The sequence below is a fragment of the Petromyzon marinus genome, chromosome 38 (genome assembly GCF_048934315.1).
Source record: "Petromyzon marinus isolate PM22_M1 ecotype Great Lakes invasive population chromosome 38, UKy_Petmar_22M1.pri1.0, whole genome shotgun sequence".
NCBI lineage: Eukaryota > Metazoa > Chordata > Hyperoartia > Petromyzontiformes > Petromyzontidae > Petromyzon > Petromyzon marinus.
The window spans coordinates 13,916,440-13,929,642 of record NC_133704.1 but is presented as its reverse complement, the minus strand read 5'-3'; positions in this window follow the sequence as shown (position 1 = coordinate 13,929,642).

Sequence of the window (13,203 nt, the reverse complement as noted above, 5' to 3'; positions counted from 1 at the left end):
ACACCTTTGTCTGTGTGGGCTACACGGGACACCTTTGTCTGTGTGGGCTACACGGGACACCTGTGTCTGTGTGGGCTACACGGGACACCTGTGTCTGTGTGGGCTACACTGGACACCTGTGTCTGTGTGGGCTACACGGGACACCTGTGTCTGTGTGGGCTACACGGGACACCTGTGTCTGTGTGGGCTACACGGGACACCTGTGTCTGTGTGGGCTAGACGGGACACCTGTGTCTGTGTGGGCTACACGGGACACCTGTGTCTGTGTGGGCTAGACGGGACACCTGTGTCTGTGTGGGCTACACGGGACACCTGTGTCTGTGTGGGCTACACGGGACACCTGTGTCTGTGTGGGCTACACGGGACACCTGTGTCTGTGTGGGCTACACGGGACACCTGTGTCTGTGTGGGCTATACGGGACACCTGTGTCTGTGTGGGCTACACGGGACACCTGTGTCTGTGTGGGCTACACGGGACACCTGTGTCTGTGTGGGCTACACGGGACACCTGTGTCTGTGTGGGCTACACGGGACACCTGTGTCTGTGTGGGCTACACGGGACACCTGTGTCTGTGTGGGCTACACGGGACACCTGTGTCTGTGTGGGCTACACGGGACACCTGTGTCTGTGTGGGCTACACGGGACACCTGTGTCTGTGTGGGCTACACGGGACACCTGTGTCTGTGTGGGCTACACGGGACACCTGTGTCTGTGTGGGCTACACGGGACACCTGTGTCTGTGTGGGCTACACGGGACACCTGTGTCTGTGTGGGCTACACGGGACACCTGTGTCTGTGTGGGCTACATGGGACACCTGTGTCTGTGTGGGCTACAAGGGACACCTGTGTCTGTGTGGGCTACACGGGACACCTGTGTCTGTGTGGGCTACAAGGGACACCTGTGTCTGTGTGGGCTACACGGGACACCTGTGTCTGTGTGGGCTACACGGGACACCTGTGTCTGTGTGGGCTACAAGGGACACCTGTGTCTGTGTGGGCTACACGGGACACCTGTGTCTGTGTGGGCTACACGGGACACCTGTGTCTGTGTGGGCTACACGGGACACCTGTGTCTGTGTGGGCTACACGGGACACCTGTGTCTGTGTGGGCTACACGGGACACCTGTGTCTGTGTGGGCTACACGGGACACCTGTGTCTGTGTGGGCTACACGGGACACCTGTGTCTGAGTGGGCTACACGGGACACCTGTGTCTGTGTGGGCTACACGGGACACCTGTGTCTGTGTGGGCTACACGGGACACCTGTGTCTGTGTGGGCTACATGGGACACCTGTGTCTGTGTGGGCTACAAGGGACACCTGTGTCTGTGTGGGCTACACGGGACACCTGTGTCTGTGTGGGCTACACGGGACACCTGTGTCTGTGTGGGCTACACGGGACACCTGTGTCTGTGTGGGCTACAAGGGACACCTGTGTCTGTGTGGGCTACACGGGACACCTGTGTCTGTGTGGGCTACACGGGACACCTGTGTCTGTGTGGGCTACACGGGACACCTGTGTCTGTGTGGGCTACAAGGGACACCTGTGTCTGTGTGGGCTACACGGGACACCTGTGTCTGTGTGGGCTACAAGGGACACCTGTGTCTGTGTGGGCTACAAGGGACACCTGTGTCTGTGTGGGCTACACGGGACACCTGTGTCTGTGTGGGCTACACGGGACACCTGTGTCTGTGTGGGCTACACGGGACACCTGTGTCTGTGTGGGCTACACGGGACACCTGTCTGTGTCTGTGTGGGCTACACGGGACACCTGTGTCTGTGTGGGCTACACGGGACACCTGTGTCTGTGTGGGCTACAAGGGACACCTGTGTCTGTGTGGGCTACAAGGGACACCTGTGTCTGTGTGGGCTACACGGGACACCTGTGTCTGTGTCTGTGTGGGCTACAAGGGACACCTGTGTCTGTGTGGGCTACAAGGGACACCTGTGTCTGTGTGGAGACGCTGTGCTGTTGTGCCTGAGATCCAGCAGAGGGCGGTCTGGACCTGCTGCGGGATATCAAAATACTACTACTACTGTACTACAGTACTACAACACGTAATATAATACTACTACTGTACTACAACACGTAATATAATAATACTACTACCGTACTACAGTACTACAACACGTAATATAATACTACTGTACTACAGTACTACAACACGTAATATAATAATACTACTTTATTACAACACGCGATATAATACTACTACTTTATTACAACACGTAATATAATACTACTACTACAGTACTACAACATGTAATATAATACTACTACTGTACTACTGTACTACAACACGTAATATAATACTACTACTGTACTACTGTACTACAACACGTAATATAATACTACTACTACAGTACTACAACACGTAATATAATACTACTACTACAGTACTACAACACGTAATATACTACTGTACTACAGTACTACAACACGTAATATAATAATACTACTACAGTACAACACGTAATATAATACTACTAAAGTACTACAACACGTAATCTAACACGTAATATAATAATACTACAACACGTAATCTAACACGTAATATAATAATACTACAACACGTAATCTAACACGTAATATAATATACTACTACAACTACAGTACTACAACACGTAATATAATAAACTACTACAACACGTAATCCAGTTAAAGCGCCACATTCCCCGAGCTCTTAATGCAAGTGACTGAGGGAGCTTTTCGTTTGTTTGTGTTTGTCCACTTCAAGGTGTTTAATGATCAGCTCATGGGGCGGCTCACAAACCCTGAACCGCGTCCGCTACACAAACAACGCCAGCAGGAGATGGATGATGATGATGACGATGATGATGACGATGATGATGCCGATGATGATGGTGGTGGTGGTAGTGCACAGGTAGTGACAAGGGGGGAGCGGTAGTGTCGTGGTTATCGCTGCACTACGAACCCGGCCACCCGGGTTCGATTCCCGCTCACGGTCAACACCGGTGACGATGATCTGAATCCGTCCTGGGCCTCCCCTAGGTCGACGCAGCCTCAAATGAGTACCTGGTGCGGTGTGTCAAAATATTGCCACTGGGGAGACAAAGGCGGTCGGGCGTGGTGCTGGCCACCCACCCCCTCGTGTGCCGTGCCGGCCTTCATAGGTGCCTGCTAACAGCACTTGCCCCAACAGTCTGCTAAGGCTATCCGGGGGAGCTTTGTCTTTGACTTGCACAGGTAGGAAGTGGCAGTTCCTCTCTCTCCAGGCAGTGGAACTTGTAGCATCTCACCAACTCAGCATCATCATGATGATCATCATGATCTTGATGATCATCACAGCGACACACTCTGAACTCCTTGGTGACATCGACACCCGGCACGTTGGCCACCTCAATGTACACGTGCGGCTGTTGCTCTGGGACCAGTAGACTCACACTGAGACCAGTAGACTCACACTGAGACCAGTAGGCTCACACTGAGATCAGTAGACTCACACTGAGATCAGTAGACTCCCACTGAGACCAGTAGACTCACACTGAGACCAGTAGACTCACACTGAGACCAGTAGTCTCACACTGAGACCCACAAACTCACACTGAGACCAGTAGACTCACACTGAGATCAGTAGACTCACACTGAGATCAGTAGACTCACACTGAGACCAGTAGACTCACACTGAGACCACTAGACTCACACTGAGACCAATAGACTCACACTGAGACCAGTAGACTCACACTGAGACCAGTAGACTCACACTGAGACCACTAGACTCACACTGAGACCCGCCGACTCTCACTGAGACCAGTAGACTCACACTGAGACCAGTAGACTCACACTGAGACCAGTAGACTCACATAGAGGCCCACTCACTGACACATAGATCCATAGAATGCAACTACGTAACGAATGGTGGTTGTTTGTTGTGTCTTGGTGTGTAAATCTGCGTGTGTGATTGTGGGTTGGCGGTAGCTCACAGGGTGATTGTGGGTTAGCGGTAGCTCACAGGGTGATTGTGGGTTAGCGGTAGCTCACAGGGTGATTGTGGATTAGTGGTAGCTCACAGGGTGATTGTGGATTAGTGGTAGCTCACAGGGTGATTGTGGGTTAGCGGTAGCTCACAGGGTGATTGTGGGTTAGTGGTAGCTCACAGGGTGATTGTGGATTAGTGGTAGCTCACAGGGTGATTGTGGGTTAGCGGTAGCTCACAGGGTGATTGTGGGTTAGTGGTAGCTCACAGGGTGATTGTGGGTTAGCGGTAGCTCACAGGGTGATTGTGGGTTAGCGGTAGCTCACAGGGTGATTGTGGGTTAGTGGTAGCTCACAGGGTGATTGTGGGATGGCGGTAGCTCACAGGGTGATTGTGGGTTGGCGGTAGCTCACAGGGTGATTGTGGGTTAGTGGTAGCTCACAGGGTGATTGTGGGTTAGTGGTAGCTCGCAGGGTGATTGTGGGTTAGTGATAGCTCACAGGGTGATTGTGGGTTAGTGGTAGCTCACAGGGTGATTGTGGGTTAGTGGTAGCTCACAAGGTGATTGTGGGTTAGTGGTAGCTCACAGGGTGATTGTGGGTTGGCGGTAGCTCACAGGGTGATTGTGTGGGTTGGCGGTAGCTCACAGGGTGATTGTGGGTTAGCGGTAGCTCACAGGGTGATTGTGGGTTGGCGGTAGCTCACAGGGTGATTGTGGGTTAGTGGTAGCTCACAGGGTGATTGTGTGGGTTGGCGGTAGCTCACAGGGTGATTGTGGGTTAGTGGTAGCTCACAGGGTGATTGTGGGTTAGTGGTAGCTCACAAGGTGATTGTGGGTTAGTGGTAGCTCACAGGGTGATTGTGGGTTGGCGGTAGCTCACAGGGTGATTGTGTGGGTTGGCGGTAGCTCACAGGGTGATTGTGGGTTAGCGGTAGCTCACAGGGTGATTGTGGGTTGGCGGTAGCTCACAGGGTGATTGTGGGTTAGTGGTAGCTCACAGGGTGATTGTGGGTTAGTGGTAGCTCACAGGGTGATTGTGGGTTAGTGGTAGCTCACAGGGTGATTGTGGGTTAGTGGTAGCTCACAAGGTGATTGTGGGTTAGTGGTAGCTCACAGGGTGATTGTGGGTTAGCGGTAGCTCACAGGGTGATTGTGGGTTAGCGGTAGCTCACAGGGTGATTGTGGGTTAGTGGTAGCTCACAGGGTGATTGTGGGTTAGCGGTAGCTCACAGGATGATTGTGGGTTGGCGGTAGCTCACAGGGTGATTGTGGGTTGGCGATAGCTCACAGGGTGATTGTGGGTTAGTGGTAGCTCACAGGGTGATTGTGGGTTAGCGGTAGCTCACAGGGTGATTGTGGGTTGGCGGTAGCTCACAGGGTGATTGTGGGTTGGCGGTAGCTCACAGGGTGATTGTGGGTTGGCGGTAGCTCACAGGTTGATTGTGGGTTAGCGGTAGCTCACAGGGTGATTGTGGGTTAGTGGTAGCTCACAGGGTGATTGTGGGTTGGTGGTAGCTCCCAGGGTGATTGTGGGTTAGTGGTAGCTCACAGGGTGATTGTGGGTTGGCGGTAGCTCACAGGGTGATTGTGGGTTAGTGGTAGCTCACAGGGTGATTGTGGGTTAGTGGTAGCTCACAGGGTGATTGTGGATTAGCGGTAGCTCACAGGGTGATTGTGGGTTGGCGGTAGCTCACAGGGTGATTGTGGGTTAGCGGTAGCTCACAGGGTGATTGTGGGTTAGTGGTAGCTCACAGGGTGATTGTGGGTTAGCGGTAGCTCACAGGGTGATTGTGGGTTGGCGGTAGCTCACAGGGTGATTGTGGGTTAGTGGTAGCTCACAGGGTGATTGTGGGTTGGCGGTAGCTCACAGGGTGATTGTGGGTTAGTGGTAGCTCACAGAGTGATTGTGGGTTAGTGGTAGCTCACAGGGGGAGTGTGTGGTTAGCGGTAGCTCACAGGGTGATTGTGGGTTAGTGGTAGCTCATAGGGTGATTGTGGGTTAGTGGTAGCTCACAGGGTGATTGTGGGTTAGCGGTAGCTCACAGGGTGATTGTGGGTTGGCGGTAGCTCACAGGGTGATTGTGGGTTAGTGGTAGCTCACAGGGGGAATGTGGGTTAGCGGTAGCTCACAGGGTGATTGTGGGTTAGTGGTAGCTCACAGGGTGATTGTGGGTTAGCGGTAGCTCACAGGGTGATTGTGGGTTGGCGGTAGCTCACAGGGTGAGTGTGGGTTAGCGGTAGCTCACAGGGTGATTGTGGGTTAGTGGTAGCTCACAGGGTGATTGTGGGTTAGCGGTAGCTCACAGGGTGATTGTGGGTTGGCGGTAGCTCACAGGGTGATTGTGGGTCAGTGGTAGCTCACAGGGTGATTGTAGGTTGGCGGTAGCTCACATGGTTATTGTGGGTTAGTGGTAGCTCACAGGGTGATTGTGGGTTAGTGGTAGCTCACAGGGTGATTGTGGGTTAGCGGTAGCTCACAGGGTGATTGTGGGTTAGTGGTAGCTCACAGGGTGATTGTGGGTTAGCGGTAGCTCACAGGCTGATTGTGGGTTAGCGGTAGCTCACAGGTGATTGTGGGTTAGTGTTAGCTCACAGGGTGATTGTGGGTTAGTGGTAGCTCACAGGGTGATTGTGGGTTGGCGGTAGCTCACAGGGTGATTGTGGGTTAGCGGTAGCTCACAGGGTGATTGTGGGTTGGCGGTATCTCACAGGGTGATTGTGGGTTAGCGGTAGCTCACAGGGTGATTGTGGGTTAGTGGTAGCTCACAGGGTGATTGTGGGCTAGTGGTAGCTCACAGGGTGATTGTGGGTGGGCGGTAGCTCACAGGGTGATTGTGGGTTAGTGGTAGCTCACTGGGTGATTGTGGGTTAGTGGTAGCTCACAGGGTGATTGTGGGTTAGCGGTAGCTCACAGGGTGATTGTGGGTTAGCGGTACAGGGTGATTGTGGGTTGGCGGTAGCTCACAGGGTGATTGTGGGTTAGCGGTAGCTCACAGGGTGATTGTGGGTTAGCGGTAGCTCACAGGGTGATTGTGGGTTAGCGGTAACTCACAGGGTGATTGTGGGTTAGCGGTAGCTCACAGGGTGATTGTGGGTTAGTGGTAGCTCACAGGGTGATTGTGGGTTAGTGGTAGCTCACAGGGTGATTGTGGGTTAGCGGTAGCTCACAGGGTGATTGTGGGTTAGCGGTAGCTCACAGGGTGATTGTGGGTTAGTTGTAGCTCACACGATGATTGTGGGTTAGCGGTAGCTCACAGGGTCATTGTGGGTTAGTGGTAGCTCACAGGGTGATTGTGGGTTAGTGGTAGCTCACAGGGTGATTGTGGGTTGGCGGTAGCTCACAGAGTGATTGTGGGTTAGCGGTAGCTCACTGGGTGATTGTGGGTTAGTGGTAGCTCACAGGGTGATTGTGGGTTAGTGGTAGCTCACAGGGTGATTGTGGGTTAGTGGTAGCTCACAGGGTGATTGTGGGTTAGCGGTAGCTCACAGGGTGATTGTGGGTTAGTGGTAGCTCACACGATGATTGTGGGTTAGCGGTAGCTCACAGGGTGATTGTGGGTTAGTGGTAGCTCACAGGGTGATTGTGGGTTGGCGTTAGCTCACAGGGTGATTGTGGGTTAGCGGTAGCTCACTGGGTGATTGTGGGTCAGTGGTAGCTCACAGGGTGATTGTGGGTTAGTGGTAGCTCACAGGGTGATTGTGGGTTGGCGGTAGCTCACAGGGTGATTGTGGGTTAGTGGTAGCTCACAGGGTGATTGTGGGTTAGTGGTAGCTCACAGGGTGATTGTGGGTTAGCGGTAGCTCACAGGGTGATTGTGGGTTAGCGGTAGCTCACAGGTGATTGTGGGTTAGTGTTAGCTCACAGGTGATTGTGGGTTAGTGGTAGCTCACAGGGTGATTGTGGGTTGGCGGTAGCTCACAGGGTGATTGTGGGTTAGCGGTAGCTCACAGGGTGATTGTGGGTTGGCGGTATCTCACAGGGTGATTGTGGGTTAGCGGTAGCTCACAGGGTGATTGTGGGTTAGCGGTAGCTCACAGGGTGATTGTGGGTTTGTGGTAGCTCACAGGGTGATTGTGGGCTCGTGGTAGCTCACAGGGTGATTGTGGGTGGGCGGTAGCTCACAGGGTGATTGTGGGTTAGTGGTAGCTCACTGGGTGATTGTGGGTTAGTGGTAGCTCACAGGGTGATTGTGGGTTAGCGGTAGCTCACAGGGTGATTATGGGTTAGCGGTACAGGGTGATTGTGGGTTGGCGGTAGCTCACAGGGTGATTGTGGGTTAGCGGTAGCTCACAGGGTGATTGTGGGTTAGCGGTAGCTCACAGGGTGATTGTGGGTTAGCGGTAACTCACAGGGTGATTGTGGGTTAGCGGTAGCTCACAGGGTGATTGTGGGTTAGTGGTAGTTCACAGGGTGATTGTGGGTTAGTGGTAGCTCACAGGGTGATTGTGGGTTAGCGGTAGCTCACAGGGTGATTGTGGGTTAGCGGTAGCTCACAGGGTGATTGTGGGTTAGTTGTAGCTCACACGATGATTGTGGGTTAGCGGTAGCTCACAGGGTCATTGTGGGTTAGTGGTAGCTCACAGGGTGATTGTGGGTTAGTGGTAGCTCACAGGGTGATTGTGGGTTAGCGGTAGCTCACAGGGTGATTGTGGGTTGGCGGTAGCTCACAGAGTGATTGTGGGTTAGCGGTAGCTCACTGGGTGATTGTGGGTTAGTGGTAGCTCACAGGGTGATTGTGGGTTAGTGGTAGCTCACAGGGTGATTGTGGGTTAGTGGTAGCTCACAGGGTGATTGTGGGTTAGCGGTAGCTCACAGGGTGATTGTGGGTTAGTGGTAGCTCACACGATGATTGTGGGTTAGCAGTAGCTCACAGGGTGATTGTGGGTTAGTGGTAGCTCACAGGGTGATTGTGGGTTGGCGTTAGCTCACAGGGTGATTGTGGGTTAGCGGTAGCTCACTGGGTGATTGTGGGTCAGTGGTAGCTCACAGGGTGATTGTGGGTTAGTGGTAGCTCACAGGGTGATTGTGGGTTGGCGGTAGCTCACAGGGTGATTGTGGGTTAGTGGTAGCTCACAGGGTGATTGTGGGTTAGTGGTAGCTCACAGGGTGATTGTGTGATAGTCCACCACTGGCAGTGTCCACCCTGGGCAGTGTCCACCCTGGTCAGTGTCCACCACGGGCAGTGTCCGCCTTGGGCAGTGTCCATCCTGGGCAGTGTCCACCACGGGCAGTGTCCACCACGGCGCAGTGTCTACCCTGGACAGTGTCCACCACGGGCAGTGTCCATCCTGGGCAGTGTTCACCACAAGCAGTGTCCACCCTGGACACAAATCGTGGTACACATCCATTTATCTCACATCCCGCGGACTTTCAATTCCACATTCGGTGTGGGCATTATTTATTTATTTGCCCCGGTATTCTTCTCTGTCAGACGTCGTTGATCGGAGCCCTTCCTTAATGGCATTTCCCTCCTGAGAAGCTGCCACCGTGACCTTGCTACAGCACGGATTTGTGACCTACGCGCTCCGAGAAAATCAACGCTCCACGTTGCCACCCGGCGTGGCACCGGTAAGGCGATTGTACGCCGACCGATTGGCGGGCTCATTGCATACGCGTGTGTTTCTCGATGAGAGAGACAAAGGCGGCCGGGCGCGGTGCTGGTCAACCACCTCCTGGTGCGCCACAATGCCGGCCTCCACAGGTGCTGCTGCTCGCTAACGGCACCTGCCCCTACATTTTGTTGAAGCTATATGGGGGGAAATTTCACTTTGTGTGTAAACGTCAGCGTTGGGAAGGCAAAGGCGGTCGAGTGTGGTGCTGGCCAAAGAACAGGCGGCATCTAATGTGCCGTGCCGGCCTTCAGAGGTGCTGCTGCTACTCACTAACAGCACTTGCCCCAAAAGTCGGTTGCAGGCTACACGGAGGACCTTTGTCTGCTTGTCCTGCGTGATAAGAGCCATTGGCTCAGGCCAACAGCTCACCACACACCCATCACTCACCACTCAAGAGACACTCACCACACACCCATCACTCACCACTCAAGAGACACTCACCACACACCCATCACTCACCAATTAAGAGACACTCACCACACACCCATCACTCACCACTCAAGAGACACTCACTACACACCCATCACTCACCACTCAAGAGACACTCACCACACACCCATCACTCACCACTCAAGAGACACTCACCACACACCCATCACTCACCACTCAAGAGACACTCACCACACACCCATCACTCACCACTCAAGAGACACTCACCACACACCCATCACTCACCACTCAAGAGACACTCACCACACACCCATCACTCACCACTCAAGAGACACTCACCACAAACCCATCACCACTCAATAGACACTCACCACAAGCCCATCACTCACCACTCAAGAGACACTCACCACTCAAGAGACACTCACCACACACCCATCACTCACCACTCAAGAGACACTCACCACACACCCATCACTCACCACTCAAGAGACACTCACCACAAACCCATAACTCACCACTCAAGAGACACTCACCACTCAAGAGACACTCACTACACACCCATCACTTACCACTCAAGAGACACTCACCACAAACCCATCACCACTCAAGAGACACTCACCACTCACCCATCACTCACCACTCAAGAGACACTCACCACACACCCATCACCACTCAAGAGACACTCACCACACACCCATCACTCACCACTCAAGAGACACTCAACACACACCCATCACTCACCACTCAAGAGACACTCACCACACACCCATCACTCACCACTCAAGAGACACTCACCACTCACCCATCACTCACCACTCAAGAGACACTCACCACACACCCATCACTCACCACTCAAGAGACACTCACTACACACCCATCACTCACCACTCAAGAGACACTCACCACACACCCATCACTCACCACTCAAGAGACACTCACCACACACCCATCACTCACCACTCAAGAGACACTCACCACACACCCATCACTCACCACTCAAGAGACACTCACCACACACCCATCACTCACCACTCAAGAGACACTCACCACACACCCATCACTCACCACTCAAGAGACACTCACCACAAACCCATCACCACTCAATAGACACTCACCACAAGCCCATCACTCACCACTCAAGAGACACTCACCACTCAAGAGACACTCACCACACACCCATCACTCACCACTCAAGAGACACTCACCACACACCCATCACTCACCACTCAAGAGACACTCACCACACACCCATCACTCACCACTCAAGAGACACTCACCACAAACCCATAACTCACCACTCAAGAGACACTCACCACTCAAGAGACACTCACTACACACCCATCACTTACCACTCAAGAGACACTCACCACAAACCCATCACCACTCAAGAGACACTCACCACTCACCCATCACTCACCACTCAAGAGACACTCACCACACACCCATCACCACTCAAGAGACACTCACCACACACCCATCACTCACCACTCAAGAGACACTCAACACACACCCATCACTCACCACTCAAGAGACACTCACCACACACCCATCACTCACCACTCAAGAGACACTCACCACTCACCCATCACTCACCACTCAAGAGACACTCACCAGACACCCATCACTCACCACTCAAGAGACACTCACCACGCGAGTGCCACGTGACCCGTCTGCAGGACGAGCTGCCCTCTCGGTGTTGTGTCACGTGGCTTGTGCCAGGCGCGGTGCACGCACGTGAAGGCACGCGTCACGCGCCTCGTCGCGCGGCGCACTTCACACCCCCCCCCCTTACTCCCCCCCTTACTCCTCCCTCCCCCCCTTACTCCCCCCTCCCCCCCCCTTACTCCCCCCCCCCCTTACTCCCCCTCCTCCCCCTTTCTCCCCCCCCTTACTCCCCCTCCCCCCTTACTCCCCCCCCTTACTCCCCCTCCCCCCCTTACTCCTCCCTCCCCCCTTACTCCCCCTTTCTCCCCCCCCCTTACTCCCCCTCCCCCCTTACTCCCCCCCCCCTTACTCCCCCCTCCCCCCTTACTCCTCCCTCCCCCTTACTCCCCCCCTTTAATCCCCCCTCCCCCTTACTCCCCCCCCGCCCCTCCCTTTGATCCCTGGCCCGGCGCTGTAATTGGCGACGTCATTAGGCGCTAATGGTCGCGACACTGAGAGCGGCGGTGAGACTTTAACCTGTACCACTCTCCACCACCAACAACAACAACAACCACTCTCCACCACCAACAACAACAACCACTAACAACCACTCACAACCACTCTCCACCAACAACAACAACAACAACAACCACTCTCCACCAACAACAACAACCACTCACAACCACTCTCCACCACCAACAACAACAACAACCACTCTCCACCAACAACAACAACAACAACCACTAACAACCACTCACAACCACTCTCCACCACCAACAACAACAACAACCACTCTCCACCACCAACAACAACAACAACCACTCACAACCACTCTCCACCACCAACAACAACAACAACCACTCTCCACCACCAACAACAACCACTCTCCACCACCACCAACAACAACAACCACTCACAACCACTCTCCACCACCAACAACAACAACAACCACTCTCCACCAACAACAACAACAACAACCACTAACAACCACTCACAACCACTCTCCACCACCAACAACAACAACAACCACTCTCCACCACCAACAACAACAACAACAACCACTCTCCACCACCAACAACAACAACCACTCACAACCACTCTCCACCACCAACAACAACAACAACAACCACTCTCCACCACCAACAACAACAACAACCACTCTCCACCACCAACAACAACAACCACTAACAACCACTCACAACCACTCTCCACCACCAACAACAACAACAACAACCACTCTCCACCACCACCAACAACAACAACAACACCTTCTCCACCACCAACAACAACAACAACCGCTCACAACCACTCTCCACCACCACCAACAACAACAACCACTCTCCACCACCAACAACAACAACAACCACTCTCCACCACCACCAACAACAACAACCACTCACAACCACTCTCCACCACCAACAACAACAACAACCACTCTCCACCACCAACAACAACAACAACAACCACTCTCCACCACCACCAACAACAACAACAACCACTCTCCACCACCAACAACAACAACCACTCTCCACCACCAACAACAACAACAACAACCACTCACAACCACTCTCCACCACCAACAACAACAACAACAACCACTCTCCACCACCAACAAC